Here is a 14,023-nt window from a genome sequence, read left to right as displayed (position 1 = left end):
CCCGATAACAGAGGAATCAGGCCATTAACTCTGTTTCTCTCTCCACAGATGCTGTCTGACCTGCTGCGTATTTCTAGCATGTTCTGTTTTTATTTCAGATTTCCAGCATCTGCAATATTTTACTTTTGTGTTATCTGGAAACGTCTTGTTGCCTTCCTGACAGCTTTATAAAACTATGTTAAATCCCTGTTTGTACAGCTGAAGCTACAGCTACAGTTATCCCATGGGAACACCACTCTGCATCCATGTTTTAGAGGAAGGAAAGATGATTAGAAGAAGCATTTTGGACGGGTATGAGAGATATGCTGAACAGCTGTGCTTGCATTTTAGACATTCTTTTAAGATCCTTCTGTATGGTGCTATTTGTGTACAACATCAGACTTCTATAACTAGAATCATTCGAAGAAACCAGCCTGCATGACTATGATTCTTAAAGAATTCCACAAGTGAAATAGGCACATTCCTGCAGTCAGATGTATGGGCTGATTCCAGGAGAAGGACATCTCTGTTAGTTTCTTTGAAGGTTGCAGCAGTGTTAAACAAACTGATTCTCCGAAAGTACAGGCAATCTTTATTCAATCTCCCAATCTGTAGTGTACACTTCCATCATGGAAGTCACCAACACTTTGCCTGCCAAAACCAGTGATTGAATTAAAGAAGGCAGCCAACAGCAGGAAAGAACCTACTACCTATAATGTGCAGCTGGATTCCTGAGTGCACAGCAGAATATACTGTACCTCTACGTCCATATGTGCCTCTGTTCCAATACAACTCCATTCTTGAACAAAACAAGCTGCTGGTGGCCCATGGCCATTGGAATTGGATTACCGGCCTGTGCCTAGTAACCCTTGCTGCCCTATGATTCCTTCATCCAGGGAGGTTGACAATGCAAGTATTATTTGAACGACCATGAAAACTTGAAGGATGACATTGAAGCAGTGGCTCATGAGACCATTGTCATCAAGTACAAGATTTGTGAAGAGGCACAATGCACGCAGTATTAGTGAAGCACACCAATGACATCCTGAAGCAGTGATTCTAATGCTTGGCTAGATCAAGGAAATGTTGAAGTCTAGTCCAGCTCAGGTCTCTGAGATTTTTTAGCCTGCCATGTCCCACAAAGCATTGCCCTGCAAAATAGCTTAATAACTTCACAAGGGTAGAAAGACAAAGCTCATTCAAAAACCCTCAATTACATGTTCACAGTAGAGCAGCAGTTCTAAATCTTATGCTTTGTTCTGGGATTGGACACTGTCACATGATGCAAGTGGGAATTCCTGATCTCATGATAATATTTACCGGATTGCATTTATTGGCAGCTCTTGGCAGAGATTGAAACAATACTGTCAGGGAGAACTTGGATCTAAGACCACCAAATTCTGACATGCGCACCAGATTCTCGAGATACTGATATCATTTGTAAATGCTGGTGATTGGCATGTGAGGCCCAACTCTTCAACCATGATTTTGCCCCACCATCCTTCTTTTCCCTTTTCTCTCTCTGCTTGTTGTCTACTCTTTATGCACTGCCATGTAAAATATTTTCATATGCTCTCTGCATTTCAATTGTGCTCTACTGATTTGCTTATGCAGTTCTGCATTTTATTTCAGTTCTGGAAAGAGCGACAACTGAAGTTTGTCTGCATGTATTCATTTAACAGATATGAATCTCCAGCATTTACATTTTTTAACATCAGCTATTTACTTTGTTACAGTAACTGGACATATGGAGTGTTAAGTCTAATAAAATCTCTAGGTCACGCAGCTTCATCCTCAGCTATTTTAATATTGCTTATGTAATGTGTAATTTGTCTGTTAACCATTTCTTTCATGTGGTTCCTCTGGTTACCTCTGGTTTGTCACGCTGCTTACCTGACATCCAGTATTGGATAAGCAGAAATTTCCTCCAACTAAATAATGGGAAGATAAGAGCAATTGTCTTTGGTCCCCATCACAGACTCTGTTACCTATCCACTGACTCTATCACCTTCTCAGGCTGAACCGGTTCACAGCCTTGACATCCTATTTGACCCTAAAATAAGCTTCTGGCCATATATCCACTCTATCATGCGCCGAGACCACCTGCTTCCACCTCCATAATATTGCCCGTCTCTGCTCCAGCTTCAGCACAAATGCTGTTGGAAACCTCTGGTACCATTGGACTTGACTATTCCATTATCTTATCCTGGGCGTCCTCCATTTTGCACAGTCTGTAAGCTTGTGCTCATCCAAAACTCTGCTGCTTGTATCTTTAAACATGCGCCATCAGCCCTTTGCATCCTTATTTTGGCCTCACCTGTGTGGCCTCTTCCATTTGCTGTATTTACTTTAGCTGCAGACTTCCTCCATGAGGGCGATGGGTTTTGTTTTCCCTGGTGGGTTAGATGTGAGTGCTGTCAACAGGGCCCAAGCTAGCAGTAAGTTTGCTGTTCTGCCTGAGCTGTTACTCCGGACAGTGCAAATAAATAGTTCACTCAGAGCAGACTGTGTGCATAGAGTGGACCGACCAGCAAAATGTTAATGAGTGGTCGGCCTGAGCTTTGGTGGCAGAGTTCCCAGACACACTTAAATCAACGCACGCGGAATCTGCCGTTAACCGTTGCTGTTGTATAGAGGCTGCGCGCAGTGCTCTCTGTGCATCGGTGGTTCAGTGGTAGAATTCTCGCCTGCCACGCGGGAGGCCCGGGTTCGATTCCCGGCCGATGCAACAAATTTTTTTCCCTTCGCCGCTCCCCCCACCCCTTCTCTTAGCCACGTTAATCGTTTGTTTTTAATTTTTGAAATCCTCGTATACTTTGCTCCTCATAACATCTGAATTATTACGTTGCTCCAGTCGGGGTCAAGCCGGAGGAAACGAGCTAAACTTGTCAATCTCGCTGACACGAGAGTGAAGGGTTGGCGTTCCGCTGGTACCTGTCAACCATCTCAAGCGACAAATCTCCAGCTGAATGACCAATCCAACTGAAATTGTATTTCACCGCATCTGGTCAGTTGAATCCACTTCAGCCATTATTTAAGGGCAGTTTTCGGGCTTGGGGATGTAGCTCAGTGGTAGAGCGCGCGCTTCGCATGTGTGAGGTCCCGGGTTCAATCCCCGGCATCTCCATAAAGCTGTATTTTATTTATCTTCTGAATGGAAACACGATGCTCTCTAACAAAAAATTATTTGTGGAGGAGAAACACATAATATTCGCAAAGTGAAAGGAAGAAGAAGCAATTTAAAACGCCGGGAAGGAATTATTTTTGTTTTCAACATTGCTTTAGAGTCGAAGCAAAATCACCGTCTGTCCAACCAGAAGCTCCTTCCCATAATAAAAATTTGCCTGAGTGGACACAAGCTAATCTTTGATTTGAAAAGTAAGATTTTGGATCATTTTATCTTTACGGAAAAGATCTCGGAATTGGGTTACGTTTTCAAACCAAGTGAATTTACAGTGCTATGGGAAGAAAAGCCCAAGCTGCCGGCCAGACAATCCAGCCTGGGGAATAGTACAATTCACAGCCAGTTTCAAAATGAGTAGAAAGAGGATTAATCACAACCCTATTATCCAGGATGACAAGCAATATTTAGCAATTCATAACCTGTCCCACGTCGCCGTTGAGATGCCACCTGGAACCAATACTGGAGGTGCCCTACATCATGTCCACCAAGCCAGCTCGTTATTCAAAAGAGATCTGCAGAGTGGACCTGCCAATAATTGTGATTAAATTATTTCAGAAGCACCTCGAACAAAGATCAGTAATTCCAATATGATTCTGATGAGATGGAGCAATTTACCATTGAACCCGTTTCTGTTTGTTTTCTGCCACGTCAATTCATCAGGAGTTGGTGGTGCCAGGGGAGGGGTTGAGTGGTGGTGAGAGAGGCACATGCTTCTTAGACAAAAACAAAAACAAAAATAGCTGGAAAAACTCAGCAGGTCTGACAGCATCTGTGGAGAGGAATACAGTTGACGTTTCGAGTCTGTATGACTCTTCATCAGAAGGCCCATCTCTGTGATATCAGGTTAGCCCCAGGCATTCCAGCCAGCTGGTCTTGATAGGCCCAGCAGAATCTACACCTACTGGTCACAGGTGTACATCCCATTCTGGGCCTTAAGAAGGCCCCTGAAAGCAAAAAACAAAGGTAATCAACTCCAGAGGGATTGCCTTTATGACATTCCCACTCCATTCTCCAAGAAAATTAGGAAAGCAGTTTTTTCCATTTTTTATTGGCCCAATTTGTCCTTTTTGGAGTTTTAGGTTCTGCTTTAATTTCTGCCTCCACAGAGAGGTTGGCGCCTCTGTGAACCATCCGATATTCTAATCTTCCCATTCCTGGGGTTTTGATCCCATCATGGCACACCAAAGTAGCTTCCTGAATTTCTGCTATGCCACACTTATGCTCCCTCAAAGGAGTCTGTTAACTTCTTAGATTTCTGAGATCAATGTCATCCAGCACATCATTGTTAAAGACATTTAATAGAAAGGGCAATGGTGCCTCCTATTTTGCCTCCTAAGCTTCTACTTTTATTAGAAATAGATTCAATTTCCCATCTGCCTTTACTTGAGTCTTAGAGCTGGAATATATTTTCAGATAAAATCCAAGATTTGATGATTTACTCCCATTGCTTCCAAGTTCATCCTAAGAAGGGTTGCATGAAGCAATTTGTCAACAGTCTTATAAGGGTGGATTAATCAAATTGTCGTATGGTGTTCTACCATCTCAAATGTAACTTACCCAAGCCTCATAAAATCTAGCTTGTTTCTTCTTGATTATACCATAGGCCTCCAAAGCATCTAATAAATGTATCACAAGCATCTGAGGAACTACCTTGATAACAGTGAAATATTCTGTCAGTACAATTCACCTTTCATAGTGATCACAATTGTACTGTTGAACACTAAGGGTGTACACACCTCAGACAAAAATCCAGTTCCTACGCCTCAGAAAGACAGCACCAAGGTGTATTGTTGGACTGTAGTACTGGTCCATTTTCTAAATCCATTATTCATTCTCCTCTCCCTCGCCTTGAGTAGCTTTAATGAACTTGGCATGAATACCATCCATGTCTACCAATCTACATCTTGGCGTGGAGTCTCTTTACCCTCAGCGAACTGCTTTATTGAGGTCTCCCATTAGCACAATACATCCGCCGACCTTTCTGAACTCCTCATGGATGGATCATGGTACAACTCGTTGGCATCAATGACCACCAAGTTTAATGTTCACTCTAAACCCTGAAAATGCCCACCCAAGTCTTTTGAAGTGTACCGGACCAGTCATTGATTGGCATTAGCCCAGAGAAATCTTTTTAATTATGATTGATGACAAACATTAACCAAAGGAAAAATTATGTCAAATAATATTTGTGTAATTGCTGGGCCTTGCAGATGATGCAACCTATTAATATTGCTTCACCTCCCTAAAAACCTTCCTGACATTAAGAAGTGCTATATTATAATTTATCTTCACAGTAGTTCTTGGTTGTTCTGAAGTGGCTTCTGAAGAGAAATTGTGCTCTCTACTGTCACCCCATAGTTCTTCTTCCCTTCATAGTACCTTGAAAAAGATCTGCTGAGTGAATACATGGCAGGTGCCAGCTTAAATTGGTTTATCATTTTGGCCATAGAGCCAAAAAAAATCATTAGCCACATTAACTGCCATTAAGTCTGTTTTACCCACAATCACAAGAACCCAATCATGGACTTCATGCTCAGCACCATCTTTCTTGCAGCTCAGTGCCTTGGTGCCAACAACCACTCCAATTTAGTGGTTATCCCTTTGTAAGTCCAGTATATGTTTCAACACAGCTGCCCTATTGACAAAGAAGATAAGCAGCCCAGTGGTTCAAAATTTCTCAGCAATGTCAAACAAGACAATTTGAAAACAAAGAGATGTGCCAAGGCATTCCTTACTGTCATATGACTGATTGCCATACTGTGAATGCCCCTTAATGGGTGAACTGCAGAAAGGGGGAAAACACTACTACTACCAAAAGGTTTACAAATGAGAAGTTAAACAATTTGATTCTTTTCAGATTCTGACAGATCTGCCGCATGCTTCCAGCATTTTCTATTTTTAAATGCAGGAGGACGTTCTCAACATAGATTTCCTAAAAAGAACTGGTGTGTATGACTATTACTGTTGTAGTGAGATACAGCAGATGCCATTGATATATGTAATTTGAAAATCTGCCAAATCTTGTGTAACAAATGTTACTAGATATAAACTATGTCACTACTTTACAAATACAGTATACAGACTTTTATTTCAGGTAATGTTTATTTAAAGCAGTTTGGGTGGTTGGAGTCTAGAATAAACTTCCTGAAAGGGTTGTGAAGGGAGGTTCAATTGAGATATTCCAAAGGGAATTGGGTTGCTACCTGAAAAGAGAGAATGTGCAAGGTTATGGGGATAAGGCAGAGGAGTGGAACTAGGTGGAATGCTCTTTCAGAGAGCCGTGCAGACTCGATGGGTTGAAAGGCCTCCTCCTGCACTGTAAAGATAGTGTGACACTGTGATTGACTTATTAATGAATCATGAATAATACTTTTTACAGTGATGCTAGTATCCAGGCAATGATAGTTCTTTACTAGACATTAAGATACTCTTCCAAAATAAAAACCAGATTGCAAACAAAAGGCAATTTTGAAAACTCATACACCCTTCCACATTAAGTATCTTATTTGTACAGTTATGGAGAGGTTTCTATCTATATGTAACATTCACACATAAGCCAACTATATTTAACTATGCTAATACTTGCTTCACAGTTTGCAGGAAATGCTTTCAGCTACGTATCCTCATCAGTTACTTGTTACAGGCGTAGGCAGACATACCTAATGTACACAATTGCACACAATCCTTTTCATGCCATCTCTGTAGTAGCAGCAGCTTGGAGTTTAAATAGTTAAATAGTTGTCACATTAGTGACGCTATATGTGTTTTTTATGCTAATGAGAAACTAAGAAAAGGCACTGTGATGCCTACAAGACTGGTGCTTGTGTTTGAGTCCCATGAACCTTATGTAAGCAGCTGCATGCATTGTATGCAAACATGGACAGTTTTTCTATTTGGTGTGACAAATCTGTTTTTGCAGTGTATGCTCTCACTAGAAAGTCCATTCCCAGAGCAAAGTAACAGCATCAGAGTGGTCACTGAGGGAGGGGGGGCAAGGGTAACTTTGTGGCAGATAAGGTAAACATGCTGCTGTAAAACAGGATGGGGGTGGAAGAAGAGTGTTTCCATGAAAGAGGAAAAGAGTGCCTCTTTGAAGAGGGGAGAGGGTTTTGTGAAAAGATCTCTCAGTGAAAGGGATACAGGACATAATGTAACAAGATAAAATGTGTAACAGTTCAGCCATTTGTAAACAACTGATATTAGTTTCTATAAACAGACCTAATCACTTATCAACTGATATATGTCCATTTATATTATGTTGCTTATGGTTTTGTGTAGCCCAATTTATAAATGAGCAGCATGCAAAAACAAAAAAGATTTGGATTTATTTGTACAAGACAATGGTTAGGTATAGTAACTTGCCACACTCCATTCTCTCAGGTCCAACCCTGACTTTGTTATCAAACCTGCTGACAAGGGTGGTGCTATTGATGTCTGGCATAATGAGCTCTACCTTGCAGAGGCTGAGCGCCAACTCGCAGACATTTCTTCCTACTTCCCCCTGGATCATGACCCCGCCACCGAACATCAAGCCATTGTTTCCAGGACTGTCACTGACCTCATCTCCTCTGGAGATCTTCCCTCCACAGCTTCCAACCTCATAGCCTCCCAACCTCGGACAGCCCATTCTACCTCCTCCCCAAAATCCACAAACAGTACTGTCCCAGTAGACAGATCATGTCAGCCTGTTCCTGCGCCAAGGAACTCATTTCTTCTTATCTTGAATCCGTTCTCTCTCCCCTTGTCCAGTCTTTTCCCACCTACATCCGTGATTCCTCTGATGCCCTACATCATACCAACAATTTCCAGTTCCCTGGCCCCAACCGCCTCCTCTTCGCCATGGACGTCCAATCCCTCTACACCTCCATCCCCCATCAGGATGGTCTAAGGGCTCTCTGCTTTTTCCTTGAGCAGAGACCTGAACAATCCCAATCCACCACCACTCTCCTCCGTCTAGCTGAACTTGTTCTCTCACTGAACAATTTCTCCTTAAACTCATCTCACTTCCTCCAGATAAAAAGTGTGGCTATGGGTACCCGCCTGGGCCCCAGTTATGCCTATCTCTTTATCGGGTATGTAGAACATTCCTTGCTCCAGTCCTACTCAGGGTCCCTCCCACAACTCTTTCTCCGGTACATCGATGACTGTTTTGGTGCCGCTTCATGCTCTCGTCTGGACATGGAAAAATGTATTAATTTTGCTTCCAATTTCCACCCCTCCATCAATTTCACCTGGTCCATCACTGACACTTCCCTTCCCTTCCTTGACCTCTCTGTCTCAATTTCTGGTGATAGACTGTCCACCAATATTCATTACAAACCCACTGACTCCCACAGCTACCTCGACTACAGCTCCTCACACCCTGCTTCCTGTAAGGACTCCATCCCATTCTCTCAGTTCCTTTGCCTCCGTTGCATCTGTTTCAATGATGCCACTTTCCAAAACAGTGCTTTTGACATTTCTTCCTTCTTCCTTAGCCAAGGTTTCCCACCCATAGTGGTTGACAGGGCCCACAACTGTGTCCGACCCATCTGCCCTCGCACCTTCCTCTCTCTCCCAGAACCATGATAGGGTCCCCCTTTTCCTCACTTTTCACTCCACCAGCCTCCGCATTCAAAGGGTCATCCTCCCCCATTTCTGCCAACTCCAGCATGATGCCACCACCAAACACACCTTCCCTTCATCCCCTCCCTGTTGGCATTCCGTAGGGACCATTCCCTCAGGACTCCCTGGTCCACTCCTCCATCACCCCCTACCATGGCACCTTCCCATGCAATCGCAGAAGCTGCAACACCTGCCCCTTTACTTCCCCCCTCCTCACCGTCCAAGGGCCCAAACACTCCTTTCAAGTGAAGCAGTACTTCATTTGCACTTCCCTCAATTTGGTCTACAGCACTCGCTGCTCCCAATGCAGTCTCCTCTACATTGGAGAGACCAAACGCAGACTGAGTGACCACTTTGCGGAACACCTTCAGTCTGTCTGCAAGCATGACCCAGACCTCCCTGTTGCTTGCCATTTCAACACACCACCCTGCTCTCATGCCCACATGTTCGTCCTTGGCCTGCTGCAATGTTCCAGTGAAGCTCAACGCAAACTGGAGGAACAGCACCTCATCTTCCGACTAGGCACTTTACAGCCTTCCAGACTTACCATTGAGTTCGACAACTTCAGACCATGAACTCTCTCCTCCATCCTCACCGCTTTTTGATCCCCTTTTTTCAAATATTTATTTTTAAATTTTTATGTATACATTTTGCCCCACCTATTTCTATTATTATTTTTAAAATTTATTTCCATTCATTGTTTTATCCCCATCTTTTAGCCTATTTTGATCTTTTCTCCCACACCGTCCCCTCCCCCCACCCCACCCCCACTAGGGCCACCTGTCACTTGCTCATCCAGCTTTCCACTCTTAATGTCCCCATTAGCACCTCCTTTAGCCAGTATCACCTCCATCAACACCCCTTTGAACTTTTGTTTATGACATCTTTTGCAATCTCTCCTTTGCCTCCACCTATCATTGGCCTTCTATCCGGCTTCATCTGTCCCACACCCCCCCCCCGCTTAAACAGTATGTATTTCACCGCATTTCTACTTCTCTTTAGTTCTGAAGAAGAGTCATCTGGACTTGAAACGTTAACTCTGTCTTTCTCTCCACAGATGCTGTCAGACCTGCTGAGTTTTTCCAGTAATTTTTGTTTTTGTTAGGCATAGTGGTTAGGTTATTCTGTGCAGAATTGGATACCCCATTATGGAAATTTAAGACATCTGGCTGGATTTTCCCTCCAGAGATGGGAAACAGGAGTTGGGACTGTTTCCAGAACCCAAACTTGCTGCTGGGGCAAACAGTCACTCTCTGAAATTTTTACAGAGGTTTAGTTGGCCTGGAGATAGGTTCTCTGTCCAACTAAGGGTGGTAGATGGGCTGTTGAAGTTGGAGGTCAATCAGAGGCCTTCCAGTGTGAAAGGAGCAACTGACTACAGACGATGGTAAGTAACTGAGAGGGAGCTCCAACATAGAGTTGTCCTCTCACCAACTTTTTAAATTTTAAACTAAGATACATCAGCCAGGTCATCTGTGTGTGTGTGTGTGTGTGTGTGTGTCTTGGGGGTGGTAGGAGAGGGTGCAAGGTGAGATGTGGAGGGATTGGTGAAATACATCTACAGGGGACTTGTGGCTGCAGCTGTACCCAGGGAGTTGGGAGGGCCTGTAGGCCTGCCTGGAGGGCTGGCTTCTTGGCCTGCCACTGAGTGCCTCCCTCCAGGCAGTTAAACTGACCCCACACTGGTTCGGGAAAGTGGAGGCAGACCAAACAATTCCAGTTGGCCTCCTTTGCTGTTAACAAAGTGCCTAACAAGTCTAATCGGCTACCCAATGTGTGGGGGCAAGTAGCCAGCCTCTTCAAAAATGCCAGCGCTGAGAAGTGTCGGGAAACCAGCACATCGCCCTTTGCCGGTATTTTTGGGCCCTGTCAGCCTCTGTTCCTGCCCCTTTCAGGTGTAGGGATCATGATGGCAACTAACACACACCTGTTAATTGCTTATTTTCATGATTTCTGCGTCAGCCAGAGCTGACTATTTTGTTGATTGGCTGGACGGCTGAGTAGGGGGCCAATACCGTGAGTGATTAACAACAATTAAATTTAGCCTGCACCTTTTAAAGAGGAGGTACATTGCGGCTGGAGCATGTTCTGAGAGATGTGATTGAAAACAATCTCACCTGGGAAAGAGTGGAGACAAAGATAGGAAGAGAGTGAGCAGGCCCCAAAGCTTTAGAAGGCTATGCACTGGTGCAGGAGGTGGAAAAGGGGTGACATGTCTTTTATCTGCAGAGGGGAAGGAGGCTCTTCAGACATATGGACAAAAGGTAGTGGGAGCATACAGCCAGGATTTAACTCCATATGCTTAACCTCACCCTCGCACACTTAGCACTGCTGGAAGCCTCACATCTACCCCTCATAGGCTGCACAAACTGTCAGCTATTCAAACAAGACCGCTCCATCAGCAAAACAGATTGCATGTCACTCATTGACACAGTTCCTTCTCTCTCACAGGACAAGATAATGCATAACCGGAGGCAGCAGGAGCTAACCTGAAAGGGACAGGCATGCCTGCATGTTGTAAGCGGGATGTAGAAGACAGTGCTGGCCATTAATGGGATGCTCAATGCTGAGGCCCTGGCTCGCAACAGGGCTGAAATCATTGAAGGTGAGAGCATCCTCATACCTAATCCTTCTTCACACATCCCACTTCTCCCTTGTCACACACTCACTTTCTGACTTACGAGCTACAGGTGACATAGACATGCACCTCTTAATTTCCCCCTCACTCCCCACACCATGCATTACCCTGCTACCTTTTTCTTTCCAGGTACCCAAGAGGTGCAACTTGGCAGGGCAGTGAAGGAACAGCAAGAAGACAGTGCTGATGAAGACAGTCAGTTGACTTCATTCTCGTAGCCAACTCAGATACTGACATTGCATGTATCTTAGAAGATAAATTAGAGGTAACATTGGCATGTGGTGAGACACCAGGAATGAGTTACACGTGTTATGTCAATAAGGCATGAAAAGAAATCCAAAATCGAATGGTTTCTGAATTTTATTCTTTTTGCTATTTTTAAAATAGACTTTTGGCTGAACCAAAAAGATAGCTGCCAAAAGTCACATGACCACAGGATTGGCCCTTTGTTCTGGAAGAACAACTGGAGTTACAAGAACAAAATAATTCTCGTCTTTTCATCATGGACTCTCACACCCAATTGTCAGAACATTATAATCATGAAACCAGGGGAGTCGCAGATCAAAACTCATAATTCTTGCAGAGCTGTTAACAGACCATTAACAGACCATCTCACACCTGGGACTACCCAAATCCATTTCAAAAAGGGACCATTGAGGGGACAATGGATGTCATTTGCATCTTGATAAGGTTACGCCTCTAGTGGAGTCAGAGGGTCTGCCTAGGCAATATCTTCCTGACATAAGGACCTCAATGTAGATGGTAACTCTTTCAAAAGCTAACGCCTGGGACATTATCTGTCCTGAAACCAAAGCCAGTCTGAGACAATAGATAAACATCCCTTTCAATATCATTGTGGAGAAAGAAGGTCAAATGACTTGAGTGGTCATTTTGAAATTTCTATAATTCTATGAGAACTGGGATATCCTTAGACCGCTGCATTAACACCAACCGGAAAGAACTCCAGCAGCTCCAGGCTGAGCAAGCAGCTGGCCACCATCTCTCAATTCCTGGAATCCTGATTTTCAAAGTCTCTGATCATCACTTGCCAAGTGCTCTAAGCACAGAAAGCCCATTGTGCTGCAGCGTCATTCACTTAAATTCATGTTGTCTCTAACCAGAAACTTGTCTGGACTGAACCCCACCACAAAGGAAACACCCTCTGGACTTTGACTTCTCAGACTTTGGAAATCATGTGAACTAATATTAATTTCTGTAGTTCTTTTATTGTTGTTGTCCACAGTTATAAATCTTCTTTTCTATATGCCTTACTGTATAAACATTTAAGAGTATGTGTGTATGTTTGTGTGTGTGAGGTTGTGAACACTTCATGACTGCTGCCATGTTATTGGGCATTGACCTGTATGATTTGCTGTTTGCGGTAGCACAGCAGCTAGGCATTGAGGGAGTGGAATCCCTTTTGGTTCTGATATAGAAAAGAAATGATATGCATGCAGTCTATGGCACCCTGGGAAGTCTGGACTCTTAGCAAAGCTATTTGTGCTCTGCCTGCTACTCTCTGGCTAGAAATTTGGATTGCTCTTTTTGAAAAGACAGCCTCAGTGATTTCCCTGTCACAACAGTGGGTAGCAAACTCCAAATAGCTCCAATTCCAGCCTTGAAGGAGCCGGACTTATAAAGTTCATCACCACAGTCACTGGTAATGCCATTCCTCTTCTGTTCTGGAGTTGCTGTTGTGAATGCAGCAGGTAGCATGTTTCAGTAATAATGTCATGTCACATGTGCTTTGCTTGAAGGTAGGTCCTTGGCTCGTTGCCTGCTGATGTTTCATCCCGAGTAATTTTTTGGCAGATTTTGTTAGTTGTGCTTTGCCATTACCTTCCGTTCTCATGGGCAGGGTGAGGAGGCACGACCTAAGATTATATCAGCCAGAATAGGAATTTAACCCATATTGTTGATGTTATTCTGAAGCACACGTGAGCCACCTAGCCAAGTGAGCTAACCGCAACCCCTACCCCCAAGTCAGTGATGATATCCTTATTGAAATGTAAATGTCTCACACATTATTCTTCTCTGAGGTTCAGCTGGAAGAATTGCTCCCTGGGCACCCTGGATGTATCTAGCCCCTTGCTCAAAGCTGTTCTCCCCTTCTCCTCCTCCCTCTTCTAGCAGTTTGTCCTCTCCTGCATGACCTCTATTTATTTTCCAAGTCATCCTGTATGCCAAGGGCTATGCCAACTATCATACCCATGTCTGGGAGTAATTAGTTTGTGCTGGAGCCTTGAAGCTCTTCAGCATCTGCCACACCACTTCCTCTGGATTACTGCAACTTGAAACAACTATAGAAAGCACTTGTAGATTCAAAGCAACAGCCAGAAAAAACTGACCAGCAACTAACCTGTAAGTAATTGACTCTACCATCAATAACTTTAAATAGCAATGATGGCGGGTCCTTCCTGCTGCTACACATATGTTCAGCTATGCAAGGTTAAGAGAGGGCATGGGTTGGAGCACTGAGTGGCAGTACTGGGGTCACATTAACGTTGCACACTGATTGCCATGATTTGCTTGCCGTTCACACATCTGGTGGATATTCACTGGGTGCATGCTAACACCCTCATGAATATGGCATCTGGTGCAATTTGCCCATAAGTGTG

The 14,023-nt window shown here is 43.9% G+C and overlaps 2 non-coding genes across 2 annotated transcripts; both read left to right on the top strand.

Moving 5' to 3' along the window:
• Positions 1–2,636: 2,636 nt before the first annotated feature.
• trnag-gcc (transfer RNA glycine (anticodon GCC)) lies at positions 2,637–2,707 on the top strand. The gene has a single exon. It is a non-coding gene; the product is annotated as a tRNA-Gly (tRNA).
• A 327-nt stretch (positions 2,708–3,034) lies between these two features.
• On the top strand, positions 3,035–3,106 carry trnaa-cgc (transfer RNA alanine (anticodon CGC)). The gene has a single exon. It is a non-coding gene; the product is annotated as a tRNA-Ala (tRNA).
• The last annotated feature ends 10,917 nt before the right edge of the window (positions 3,107–14,023 follow it).

The sequence above is a fragment of the Cetorhinus maximus genome, chromosome 11 (genome assembly GCF_964194155.1).
Source record: "Cetorhinus maximus chromosome 11, sCetMax3.hap1.1, whole genome shotgun sequence".
Taxonomy (NCBI): Eukaryota; Metazoa; Chordata; class Chondrichthyes; order Lamniformes; family Cetorhinidae; genus Cetorhinus; species Cetorhinus maximus.
The sequence above is the reverse complement of the archived record's forward strand: the minus strand, read 5'-3'. Positions and strand labels throughout refer to the sequence as shown.